This window comes from Leptidea sinapis, chromosome 11 (assembly GCF_905404315.1).
Source record: "Leptidea sinapis chromosome 11, ilLepSina1.1, whole genome shotgun sequence".
Taxonomy (NCBI): domain Eukaryota; kingdom Metazoa; phylum Arthropoda; class Insecta; order Lepidoptera; family Pieridae; genus Leptidea; species Leptidea sinapis.
In genome coordinates, this window is record NC_066275.1 from 1,125,965 (window position 1) to 1,139,749 (window position 13,785).

Genomic DNA, 13,785 nt, shown 5'->3' on the forward strand with positions numbered 1-13,785 from the left:
TCACATATTTAAATCAGTCGATAATCCCGATCCTGCTAAAGTTTGGAAATTTTTAAGATCACTTGGTGTTGGGAAACAGCAACAAACAGTTCTTCCTGCTTCACTTAACGTCGATTCTCTTAATAGGCACTTTTCAAGGTCTCCTGTTCTTGTTGATCACAATACAAAGCAAACTACACTAAATACTCTCTCTAATTTCATGAAACAAGCTCCTGAACCTTTATCTTTCGTACCTTTTACTGAAAGTGATGTCAGGAATAACTTACTATCTATTTCCTCAAGAGCCATAGGAAGCGACTGTGTAGGCCGAAACATGATTATTCCAATTATTGACATTCTTCTTCCTATAATAACCCACATCCTTAATTTTTCGATTAAATCTAATACTTTCCCAGAAACATGGAAAGAAGCTCACTTAATTCGTTTACCAAAAATTTCAAACCCTCTGACTTTTCGCGACTACGCCCAATATCTATACTCCCTTTCCTTTCTAAATTACTGGAACGGTTAGTTTATAAACAACTTAGTTATTTTCTTAATAAATACTGTCTTCTAAGCCCCGTGGAGTCAGGTTTTCATCCTGGACACAGCACCGAGACCGCTTTGGTCAAAGTTACGGATGATATTTGTCTCGCTATGGATAACCAACAGCTTACTATCTTAACCTTACTTGATTTTAGTAACGCATTTGGTTCTGTCGATTTCGACATCTTAGTGAAATTATTTTCTTCTTTAAATTTATCAGCAGAGGCCGAGAGTTGGTTTCATAGCTATTTGATAGGGCGACGACAGCGTATTAAAGTTGCGGATATACAATCATCCTGGGTTGATGTTTCTGCCGGTGTTCCACAGGGACGTGTCCTTTCTCCCTTGCTTTTTTCAATATTTATAAACTCCCATCACTAGCAATCTAAATTCTTCTTTCCACTTATACGCTGATGATGTTCAAATTTATAGGCACTCCACGTTATCTGATTTACAATCTACAGTTCATAGTCTAAATAAGGATCTCGCTACCATATGCGAGTGGTATAAAAATTATGGTGTAATAATAAATCCAGGAAAAACGCAGGCAATTATCATAGGCAGGCAACATCTGATCTCTAAAATTGACTGGGATGTACTGCCTAGACCTCGTGTCAATGATGTTTTAATTCCTTTTAGTAGTAATGTCAAAAATCTAGGCTTACATATAGATTCAAATTTTTCTTGGCAGACGCAACTGAATGAATTAAGTAAAATAGTTTTCTCCGCACATGGATCACTGCGCCGGTTACGTAATCTTCTCCCAGTACCTAGTAAAATATGTCTTACGCAGACTTGCCTGCTCTCCATTCTTGATTATGCAGACATTTGCTATCCCGACCTTACCGAGGCTCAGCTGGATGAACTCGAACGCCTACAAAATTTATGTGTTCGCTTCATTTTTAACCTACGTAAATACGATCATGTCTCCTCCTACCGAAAAAAACTCAACTGACTTCCTATACGTCTACGTCGCAATTCCCACATTCTACACCTTCTTTACTCCATAATTTTTCACCAAAACACTCCTTCTTTACTCCATAATTTTTCACCAAAACACTCCTTCTTTACCTTAAAGACAGATTTGAGCTACTAGGGTCTCAGCATGAGCTTTCGTTGCGCTCTGCTGCGAAACAAATACTAAATGTCCCTTTCCATAAATCTGATAGCTATCACTCTTCTTTCACCATTAATGCCATCACTCTTTGGCATCAACTGCCGCTTACTATCCGTCAAGCACAATCATTAGCATCCTTTAAAAATCAACTAAAAAAACATTATCTGTCCTCTATTTGATAGAATCTATCTGTATTTATCCACCAACATAATTCAACAATTCTGAGATGTTAATTATTGTTCCTACTTTTTACATATTTTACTTTGTTATAAATTTATCTATATTTTAGTATAGTATATATTATGTGTGTCTATATTTTTGACACTTCTTACCCTTTTAATGTACTGCCTTTCTCTTTTATTGTATTACAAATGGTTGCCTGGAAGAGATCACTATATAGTGATAAGGCCGCCATTTGCACCATATCATGTAATTATGTATGTTAGTAATTAAGTTATATTTTGTTAATGTGGTGTCAAAAAAGTGTAATAAATAAATAAAATAAAAATAAAGAATGAGAACTGAATTTCCCTACACCTCTTTTTCCTTCATATCGAAATGCTTAATACCATACCGTGACAAATTAAATATATGAATTAAACGGTACTTCACGAAAAAAAAATATTTTTATGACACTAAGGGACGAGACGAGCGGGACGTTCAGCTGATAATAATTAATACGCTCTGCCTTTTACGATGGAGTGCTGCTCAGGATTCTTGAAAGACCCAATAATTCTGAGTGGCAATACAATTGCGCTCGTCACCTTGAGACATCAGTTGTTAAGACTCATTTGCCCAGTAATTTCACTTGCTATGGCTCCCTTCAGACCGAAACACAATAATGCTTACATATATCACTGCTTTACGGCACAAAAAGGCGCCATTGTGGTAGGATAATTTACCCATAATTTTTAATACGCATCCGGTGCAAAAAGAAGTCTCCCACTGGTAAACGTAGAATTAGAATTATTATTAAAAATAATTGCACTTAAATACAATTATGCATCAAATTACCCCCATTCCCCGGTACGATAAATGTCCATAGATAACGAATCTACCCCATAAACTCAAGACTATTGTTCTGTGGAAATAATTTCCTATTGGTTGGCCACCCCAGCAATTATATTATGACTCATCACCTGGCGAAAACCAAACTATAAGCTAACAGGCTAAATTTGATTGGATTTCCATCAACTAAGTAGACATTGTTTGTTGTGGTTGCAATTCTGTTATATTGATGGAAATTGAATCGAGTTGCATGGATGTTATCAATTTTATATGAACGTTTGCTTTAAATTTAGAACGATGTTTGTACAATTAAATAAAACGGTATTATATTTTTTATTTCATTATGATAATGTACATGTAATAACAAAAACATGCACAGATTTTACCCAAACTAAAAAGTTTGCATCGATTGATGGCTTTTTGATGTGGTGCTGTAGGAAGATGCTTCAAATCCCTTGGACAGCATTCCGCACCAACCAATCCATCCTTCACACTCTAGGTGTAAAAGCCAGACTCTCATCCATCTGCCTCCGTAGAGTCTTGGAGTTCTTTGGACATATCGCAAGAAAAAATGGCTCCAACGTCGAACAACTGATAGTTACTGGGAAGGTAGACGGACGACGCACCAGAGGTTGCAGCCCTATAAGATGGTCTGACCAAATTCGCACATCTCTGGATACCCGACTTCATGACGTAGGGCACGTAGCCAAAGACAGACACAGATGGCGAACTATTGTCAAAAAGTTGAATCCTCAGAGAAATCACGACCTTCAGCAATGAGGAATACGACGCGAGGAGGAGGTAAAATATTATTTCAGGCGTATTTGTAAATGGCGATTACATATTGTAGTAATCCAAAAAAGAATGAAAATGAAATTTAAGAAAAAGGACTACAATATTAAAAAACAAATTACATTATTTTAATTTCTACGAAACTAAAACAATACAAAACTAAGACATTAATATCGGGTATTGTTTCCTTTTGCTCAAATTACCACATGTATCAGGTATGCACTGAATGATGTTATTAATGTCAGTGTAGAACAACTCGTCAACCATAGCCAGTATGTACAGTAATTTGAAGTCTTCAAGAATCTGTTGGTGGGTTTGGATGGGACATTGCTGTTTTTCGGTGATTTCTAGATCTTAACGCAATGTAATCCAACCCTTATCCATAAACAAAACCGAGTGGGCCACCTCCAGCTGGCATTTTTTTAAGTAAATCTAAATCGTCCATCGATGATATCTTGACAGTACGGGAGTACATACCCGTCTAATAAATATATTCTGATTTCAACGGAAACGTACAGACATAGGACAACAGTCTTTCGAAGTGGCTACAACAGTAAATCGATAATCTCAGAAAGAAGTACTTCGGTTTCTAGTTCTTTTGAACATACCTGAATGTACAAGGCACATAAAAAAGTAAAGTCATCTCACGTTACGTTTTACCATGGTTGAATGAACCAGTAAGCAAAATATTGTTTTGCCGTTAAATGTCTTACACAAAGTTGGGAGTTTCATAGGCAATTTATTGTAGTAGTAGCGAAACACGTATCGAATTATTTAAAGACATATATTGGCGGAATTACCACTAAAGAAAACTCAAATCATTTAGTGATATAATCAGAGGCGTATATATATACCCGAAAAATAAAAAGACTTTATCGTGGGAGTCGGATTTGCAAAGTTTGCAGAGAAAAAACGGTAGAACGAAAACGTTCTTTAGGTACGCTGTCTTAACGATGAGATATAAATTATTGTTTTGTATATAGGCATGTGACAACATTAGAACACTTATTAATATTATAATACATGGGTAGATACGGATGTAGTCGCGGGTAACAGCTAAGCGGGTAGAACTAACCTGTGCCCATGGACGAGTAAAAAAAGAAGGATACACCATTTTTTCTCCCTTAAATAATCATTTATGGCCACAAATACTTATATAGTATCGTTTTTACACTTTTTCACAATGCACGACGGCATTATTAAAACATTTTACTGAGACGCAAACCGATCTGTCAAAGACGATGACAATTCTCATAATGGCCGCCTATCGGCCTGTAATAGTGTAAGTAAGTGTAAGTGCGTGGGGTTACGTATTTACAAGTTAATCGGATTGTTTTGGTGCTACACTGTTATTAAGGTGACATGGAGTCCTTATTTTTTTACTAGTCCGTGCCTGTGCCATATACTAATAACTAAATACGGGAAATCCCCAAAGTTTATTACACAAGTAATTCTTCGTTTCTATAAGAAACTACCTGGCAACGGAATGTACACAATAGTACTTAAGTTTTGTTGCCGCTTTGTTTTATTAAGTGCTTTATGAGGTGTTGAATAAGTTTTAAGAGTGCTTATGTTGTTCCCACTTGAGTTTTGTTTCGGGAATTTCATTGAGGTGTTTGTAAGATTGTACGCTTTTGTTTCTTTAGTTTGAGAAGAATAATTACTGTTTCTTTATTTTTTTTAAGTTCTTCCTAAAAGTGGCGAGTTGGATTTAGTGATTATGTTATTGTGCGAAATATTTTGGTTTACTAGATTGTCCCTAGAAGTCCCTTTTGGGATGTTAGCTAAAACTAAACGTTCCATGCTATGTGTGCTATTGACAAAAATACTATTTATTTGTATTGTTACACACCGTAAATGTGTTTTCAAAAAGGAATTTATGTGCATTTTATTTGAACCTGTGTTACAGAGGCTCAAATAATTATTTTTCGCATTTGTATGTTAGATACATTAAGTTTGCAGTGGGAGGCTCCTTTTCACACTTTTGGCGAGATTATGGGTACCACAACGGCGCCTATTTCTGCCGCGAAGCAGTTATGTGTAAACATTACTGTGTTTTGGTCTGAAGGGCGCTGTAGCTAGTGAAATTACTGGGAAAATGAGACTTAAAATCTTATGTCTCAAGGTGACGAGTGCAATTGTATTGCCGCTCAGAATTTTTGGGTTTTTCAAGAATCCTGAGCGGCATTGCATTGTAATGGGCAAGGCGTATCAATAACCATCAAAAATCAACTTAAATGCAGTTGGAAGGGATAAATTGTGGCAATATCCCTGTAATGAAATGTGTAAAGGTTAAAAATCGGTTCACGAACAAGAAAATAAAGTAAATCGAATTTCTGTTTCTATAAATCTCTAATAATTTTTTTATTTGACAAACTTGATTGGAATACTATTTATATTTCTGATATAGCTGGACGCATTTTTCTGATATTATCACTGACATAGATTTATCCGTAATAAAAAAAAAAACAATTTAACTGACAGAATACCTCGTAATCGAATCTAGGCGGTCAAAGGCACCCGGTACTTGAAAATAAATTCTTAAAGTGGGTATTTGATTGATGTTGAGTGTTGATTTCTCTTTTAGTGTGCCATTACCAAACCATGATTTGATTTGAGTCACCAATCAAGAGTTAGATTTCGTCGCAACCTTACTCAAGTCTATTCTTAGCCAGTATATTGTACCTACCCACCCCTTTCAGGGAGGTACGTAAACCTTTAACAATACAAGTAATAATAATAAATAAGTAATCTATGACCATAGCTATATATTCGACCAATAGTTCCCTCGTTATGGATAAGGACACCAATAAAAAACATTCCCATTGTACTAAACATCAAACTACGTGCTTTATTACAACTCTGCACCCTTCGTTATGAAATTATGATAATGCAGCAATATTGTATTAAATGTTCAACCAGCGATTTTACTTCCAATCTCTAACCCTTAACACAACAGCTTAACGTCCAATTTGGCTTATAGACCAAAAATCACGATCACGCTTATGAGCCCTTTTCATAAAGAGATTATTGTGAAAAAAATCTCCCATACTCATTGTCAAAGCCGTATTATTAAGGTCTGTTTGGATCATATTTTTATTAAAGAAATGAATTATGTGTTTGTAATTTTCCTTATTTATTCTTGCGGAAAAAGTCTTCATTTAATACCCTCTGTAGACTTTTGAGAGTCGTATTAAATTTATAATGGAATTTTGTACTGAATCGTTAGTAATAATATAATAATTTTAAGGATAGATTTTATGAACTTGGGCAAAGAATGCATATTTGTTAAGAAAATGCTCTTTGCTTTAGTCTTAGATTAGAGTGACACAAGCTGTACCTACATATTAAATTATTTATTTACAGATACTCCTAAGATTACTACTAAGAAACTTAATTCAAATGTATCTTAGGTTATGCTAAGCGCATTTTTTTGTATTACCATTATAAAATATTTCATTTTAATTACTTAATCTACCATATGTTCGGAAAAAGTTGAGTTCGTGAGAAGAACATGAAAGAAACTCAACGGCCACACACATCAATGTATATTTAACAATAGTTGTAATACATGACAAATTTGTCTGGTTACCTACTGCATATATTTAAGTAAACATTTCTAATAGCTTTAAATTTAATATTCGATTCCAAATTCGATTTATATTTTATACCATAAGTGGAAGGCAGGCATAATAAAAAAATAATCTCTTAATGCTTTTGGGGAGCCAATAAATCGGTTGAGCCATATCTGAGTGATAATACTGTTTGTTCTTCTAATAATAAACATGGATGTGATGTTAAAATCATAATGATATTTTATTTGTTTGCTCGTCAAAGTACACAATGATGAGTGTGGCAAAATTTTTAATTCTAGGACATTAGTCCAAAGAGGCAACCGAAGAAGAGAGAAATAATTTTCTATAACCCCGGTTGCCTCTTTGGCTAAACTACACCAAATTACATGTAATTTGTTCTTAAAACACACTGCTTATCCAGGACTCAATACTTTTTCAGTCACAGGTATTTAACAAAAACAACCTTTTCTCAAACTGCGTTTAGTAATGCTATAAATTGTTTTAATGCGAGTTAAATAAGCGATGCCAACTAAGTTTATTCGCACTGTTTCCTTCTCGTTCGATGTGATACACAAAAGCGGAACACAAACATAGGGTGAATAATAAATATATATAATATATATTTCTAAATAATATTATATTTTTTATCCTTTCGGGTGAAGTATTCGAAGATGTCTGGCTCTGCAGCTTAAACTATAGGAAAAAAGGTAAAATAATATTGCAAGAAAAATTGACGACTGGATAGTTATAGCGAATAAAGTTTTTCTCCTAAGAATACTGATAGAATTTCCTCGTTGAATAGCTAGGCTGTTTTTTGCGCAAAATAACTGCCATATAAAAAAAACTATCTTACAAGTATATTTATCATCGTAGGCAAAACTTCGTCTAAAGTGAAATAAATATAATATTTGTATCTATGTAGTATATTTTAGCTTCCTATAATCATTAGTTTTGGCAATAGGTCCCTACCTTGATTTTCAACACAAACAATTTTAATCGGAACAGATGAATCCCAATAACACCGCACTTAAAAAAGAAAACCTGTATAATTCAGACTTGAAATAAATTTAGTCCTTATCTAGCAAAAAAGGCTTTTTCGTATTGTTGGTTTTTGAAGATATATACGGACATTGTAGAGAAGAGAGCACAATGGGACCCAATATAATATTTCCAAACGAATAAATATAACCACTAACAATACTGTATAAAGTCCATGTTTAGAGATGTGGTGAACTGAGGTCGATATTTTCTATAATGGAAATGTTTTTGTACCGAAATCATACTTAGGTATATGTTTAAATAGAATAACAAAAATATTTCGATTTTTTTTTATTCAAAGCAAAATATATATAAAGCTTATATTGTTGTGCAGAGAAATTATATTTGTCTATCCTTTTCTACTAGTGTATTTCTACGGTCACTTATAAACTGGGATTCTTGGGTCGCTATTGAAACATAAATTTTTAAAAGTCTCTGTAACAGGCGACGTTGCTACGTTTCAACTCAATTCAGAGATCCACTGGATCTCACCAATAGATTTTCAGTTGATGCTGAGCGTTTTCCTGATATTTTTTTTTATGAAAATAAGGGACAAGACGAGCAGGACATTCAGCTGATGGAAATTGATACGCCTTGACCATTACAATGCAAATGCCACTCAGGATTCTTGAACAGCCCAAAAACTCTGAGTGGCACTATAATTGCACTCGTCATCTTAAGACATAAGATATTTAGTCTCATTCGCCCAATAATTTCACTAGCTACGGCGCCTTACGGCTCCTAGAAAAAGGCGGTGGTATATGCCCTGCTCATTACAATATTTCAATTAGTATATCTAATAGTAGTATGGCTTTCAAAGTTTAGATTGTTCTTGCGATCAATTTTATACAAGATTGATGTTAGCAGCAGTGAATAATCCAATTCAAATAATCAATCCTTAATCAATCATCAATCATGTTATTGATCGCCTCCAACAGTGTAGTTATATTTATCTCCTCTCCATACAGATAATAAACTATTATTCGTGACTTATTAGATGTACTTATTACAGGATAATATATAATGTACAATTAGAATATAAGGGGTCAAACTATGATTTAAACTATCGATAGCGCGGTAATACATCCCTAGAACACACGCGCCAAATGGCACTGTTGACAGTACACAATAGTATCAGGAATGTAATCTGATTCTCATGATCAATCTTCACGCCAACAATTGGTGGCTGTATTCAATGCAGCTGTTTAACGTTTATTCCAGTCTATAATAATTGTGGAGAACTTCTTAATAATGCTCTCCATATTATTGAAAGCTCAAGGCAGTAGATAGATATGTTACCAGTACTTGGGGAAAACATACTTGATTTTAGGAGGTATCCGTGTATTGATAATGCAAGAAATAAATTAGATTCCAAAGTTCATTGCATTATTTGTTTGTGCTTGAAAGAAAAAAAAAAGTGTGTGTGTACTTATGTATGCACGCAAGAAGTTATACTTCTTTGGCCTAACAAAGTAAAAATCATTAAAATTTATTCAATCAAAAGATTTATTCCTCGTACTATTCTACGTTTTCAGAAAAAAATAAATTTTGTAAAAATCGCTTTGACAATTAATTATTAAATAATGAATACGGCTGTATAAGCTTTAGCCTTTGCCTGTTCTAATAATGGAAGAAGAAACAAAAGAAAATAACGAATAACGCATACTTCAGAAAATTTTAGGAACCGACTTCAACAGCAAAATTTCATTCTCATCCATTTTTCATAACGCGCCTAAAGAAGTATAACTTAAAAAAAACTGACGAATTGAGAACCTCCTCCTTTTTTGAAGTCGGTTAACAAAATATTCAGATAAGATACCTTCCTGCCATCAAAATACAAAATACAAATATTTTATTTTGTCTCAAAAGAAAAACGTATTATACAAAAAAGCCATGTCCATACTACTACATACTCATAATACCTACTACACAACATTATACATCACAACCTTTAGATACAAACATTAAGAAGCCTATATACTTATGTTTGGTAAGTGCATCTAGACAAGTAGGTACGAAGTTTTTATTGTTAGGACTTCTTAAAGAACCTAGGCACATACAGACAGTAGGTTTTATGTGAAGCAGACATAAAAGCTGGTGCCTTCCCAGAAAATTGATATTTTGCTGGAGTGGTAGGTATGTAGTCTACATTATGACAACAATCTACTAGTACATGGCTGAGCTCTAACTCCTAACTAAGTTTCCCTGTGTTTAGGATATTAGTACTCCCCGTGTATCGGTCTGTTATTCCATAGTTCAAGAATGTGTATGTCTGACTATTATAATGCACAAAATGAGTAGTAGTTTAATAATTTTGAAAGGAAAAATAAATAAGTAATATAATATAGTATATAATTAAATTAAAGTTATGAGTAGTAATGAGTAAATATGTAGGTCGGTATGTATACCACCAGATAATTATGTACATACTAGTGAAGGTATATGATTGTATATTTCTTTATATGTATGAAATATAGATAGATATAATATTTTCTAAAATAATATGTGCTTATTTGCTAATTAGTAACGTAAGGTATCTAAATTATTACCTAGTTTTAAATTAAACAAGTTTAAATGTATCCTAAACCTATTGAAATATAAGTACTTATTAATAAATTATATCGTATATTAATTATTTAGGTCAACTGATGTAATGTAAATGATACGTGTAATGTGATATTTAATTAAAGCAGTATTACTTTCGGTACATACCCAGACCATTTCGCCAGTTGGGTAGTTAGGTAGCTAACCTGATTCACATATTTGGTTTGTAACACTTAATTAAATAACAGGATGTCTACCAATTGATAATCAAACACACTACATTATTACCACAGTTTCTAATAAAAATGGTAATCATTGCACAAAATAAATTGTACCATCATATGACTATAAACAATTGGTTCATTTACCTACTTACCTTACATACATATTTGATTATATTTAGTTCGTTTTCATACACTCAGAAAAATGTTATTTAACCTCAGACTATTAATGGAAATAATTTTAAATTGGTGTGGTTTCGTTTTATTTAAAGTTATTTTTTTAGTATTTCAATTATAGTATTTCAATTAAGGTCTCGTGCGAATGATTTTAAAGAGATTCTTAATATTCTTAAGTTTTAGGAATAGATTTTCTAAAAATATTATTATTAAATAACCTGTCATGTCTAGAATTATATTATCATAATTATTTATGCTACCTGACTATTGATTAAGTTTAATAATCTTTGTAATATCGACAAATTTAATAAAATCTTGTATGGTTTAAGATTTTCAATGCTGTCAGTTTTGTTTCTATGGGTTAAATTTTAACGTACATTAGCTATTGTGTCCCATTTCGTGTGGGCATATTCTACAAAAAAAACTACCCTGTACAAAATCCGGAACAAATGATAAAATTATTAAATCAACCATTGCTTTTGTCAACGACAGCTGTAAAACAAAAAGAGAGTTGTTTAAATCACTGATACCGTGGATTAAGTCATGCGCGAAATGGACACATTGTAACAAAACCTTATTATTAGGCGTGCAAGGAGCTAAGATGAAGCGACTTAAAAAGGAAGGTTCCTGAATTTCTTTTTTAATTATTGAAATATATAATTATATGCACAAAGACTTGAGTTTTCATCTGTTTTTAAAACCACAGTTTATCTCACAAGCATCATATCATATTAAATAAGATTGTTTATCATATAAAATGAAAATTGTTTTTCCTTAATATTATAGTAACCTTTTCCCATTAAAACAGTTTTTATATGTGTCTTGAATGTTTTGTCTGGCAATTCTGTTATGGTCGTGGGGAGCTTATTATCCTTAGTGGTTCTAAAACCGGCTATAGCATATAGCATGTTTTTGTCTGGTATCAAAGTTATGCTGTTCACACTTTTTAACATACCTATTTATGCATATATGTTGTTAGTTAAGCTAAGTACGTAGTAACTTAAGATAGAAGTACCCTCAAATAGGGACTAGTACCTTTATTTTTTTACTAGTCCGTGATCAACAACAGGATTTTCTTTGAATTTATATCTTAATTATGAAGTTTTCTTATTTTAGTAGGTAGTCTTCTCTTTTTTCTTTTCAGATACGACTTCTTGAGCTTTAGCAACAGTCTTTCAAATAACTTTGTTATTCCATACTTTTATATGGGCTTACAAAGTTATTTATGGAATTGGTGTATCTAGAATACTAGACAAAAAAAGCAATATATATTAAATTTGCTTTAATTTATACACTAAACGCTAATTGCATTCTAAATATGAAGATTCTCTGTCTGCTAGAAGTGTCATAAAGTTTTATTGATCAAATCAAATCAAATCAAAATCACAGGCCACAGAAATGACACTTATGAATGCCAAAAAAATATTTTTCTTATTGAATCTACCCCTACTTCGTAAAGGGTTGAGCTAATAAGAAGAAGTAGCAAGAAACTCATTGCCACTCTTTTACATCAAGACTTACAAATCATTTCAATTACAATGTAATATGTAAAATGATGCAATAGATCGGTCAGTTAGTCAGTCAATGAGTGACAAAATTAAGAAACTTTGACTAGTTATAATTCTTAAGTTACTAATTCAAATTGAATTAAATTTGAAATATATAGTGTTAATACAATGGCTGCTTGGTTACTGATGTTTAAATATTAAATGTATTAAGGCTTTATTAGTAATACGACTATAATTATAATGCAACAATTTTTTCTTCCTTTTTCATAAATAACCATTTGCAATATCTATTGTATATAATAATATTATATTGTATATAATATAAATATAATATATTGACACACTTTTCACACAAATTATCTTGCCCCAAGTTAAGCATAGCCTGTGTTATGGGTTACAAGACAATGATATATTTAATACTTACTTACTTAAACATACATAAATTCATATAAACATACATAAATACATTTAAACATCCATGACTCGGAAACAAACATCCATATTCATCATATAAATGCTTGCACCTACCGGGATTCGAACCCGGGACCTCTAAGCTTAGTAGGTAGGATCGTTAACCACTCGGCTATACAGGTCGTCAGGTTATAATTCTTTTGTGCGTCTGTTGTAACTGAACTACTCCTAAACGATTGGACTAATGTTAATGAAACTTTCTGTGTGTCTTCATGTGGATTCGAGAATGGTTTAAATTCACTATTGAACTACCTCCTAAGCGGCTGTACCGATTTTTAATGATATTTTGTGTGTTCCATTGAATTTGAGATTGGTTTAGGTTCTCAATTCCGTCCATATAATATAATTCTCCTGCTCATGTGTATGTTAGTGAACTCCTCCTAACGGCTGGACCGATTTTTCAAATTTAAGACGTGTGTACAGGACAAAGTCTGTCGGGTCCAATGTATATTATATCATTAACAATATGTGATGTTTTTCGATCGAACGGTTAGCTCAGTTGGTTAGAGCACCGGCACGGTACGCCGGAGGTCGTGGGTTCGAATCCCGCATCGTTCATAATATTTTGTTTCTCAAATGTTTTTGTGTATTATATAATTATTTTATTATAAACGTCTAAAGAAGTGTTCATTTACTTTCAAAATACCTTTCTATACTTATATTACTTAACGATATTTTTTCTACAAAATCTCTACGCGCCTGTCATTTATACCATACTGTAAGTCATTCGGTTATCAAAGAGCTCCTTGCAAAGAATCAGTCCCTTTCAACTAATAATACAAAATACGCTCGGATCAATTGTATTATTT

The 13,785-nt window shown here is 32.9% G+C and overlaps 1 non-coding gene across 1 annotated transcript; it reads left to right on the forward strand.

Annotated features, from left to right (window-relative positions):
• Positions 1-13,460: 13,460 nt before the first annotated feature.
• Trnat-ggu (transfer RNA threonine (anticodon GGU)) lies at positions 13,461-13,534 on the forward strand. Its single transcript has one exon. It is a non-coding gene; the product is annotated as a tRNA-Thr (tRNA).
• Positions 13,535-13,785: the final 251 nt, after the last annotated feature.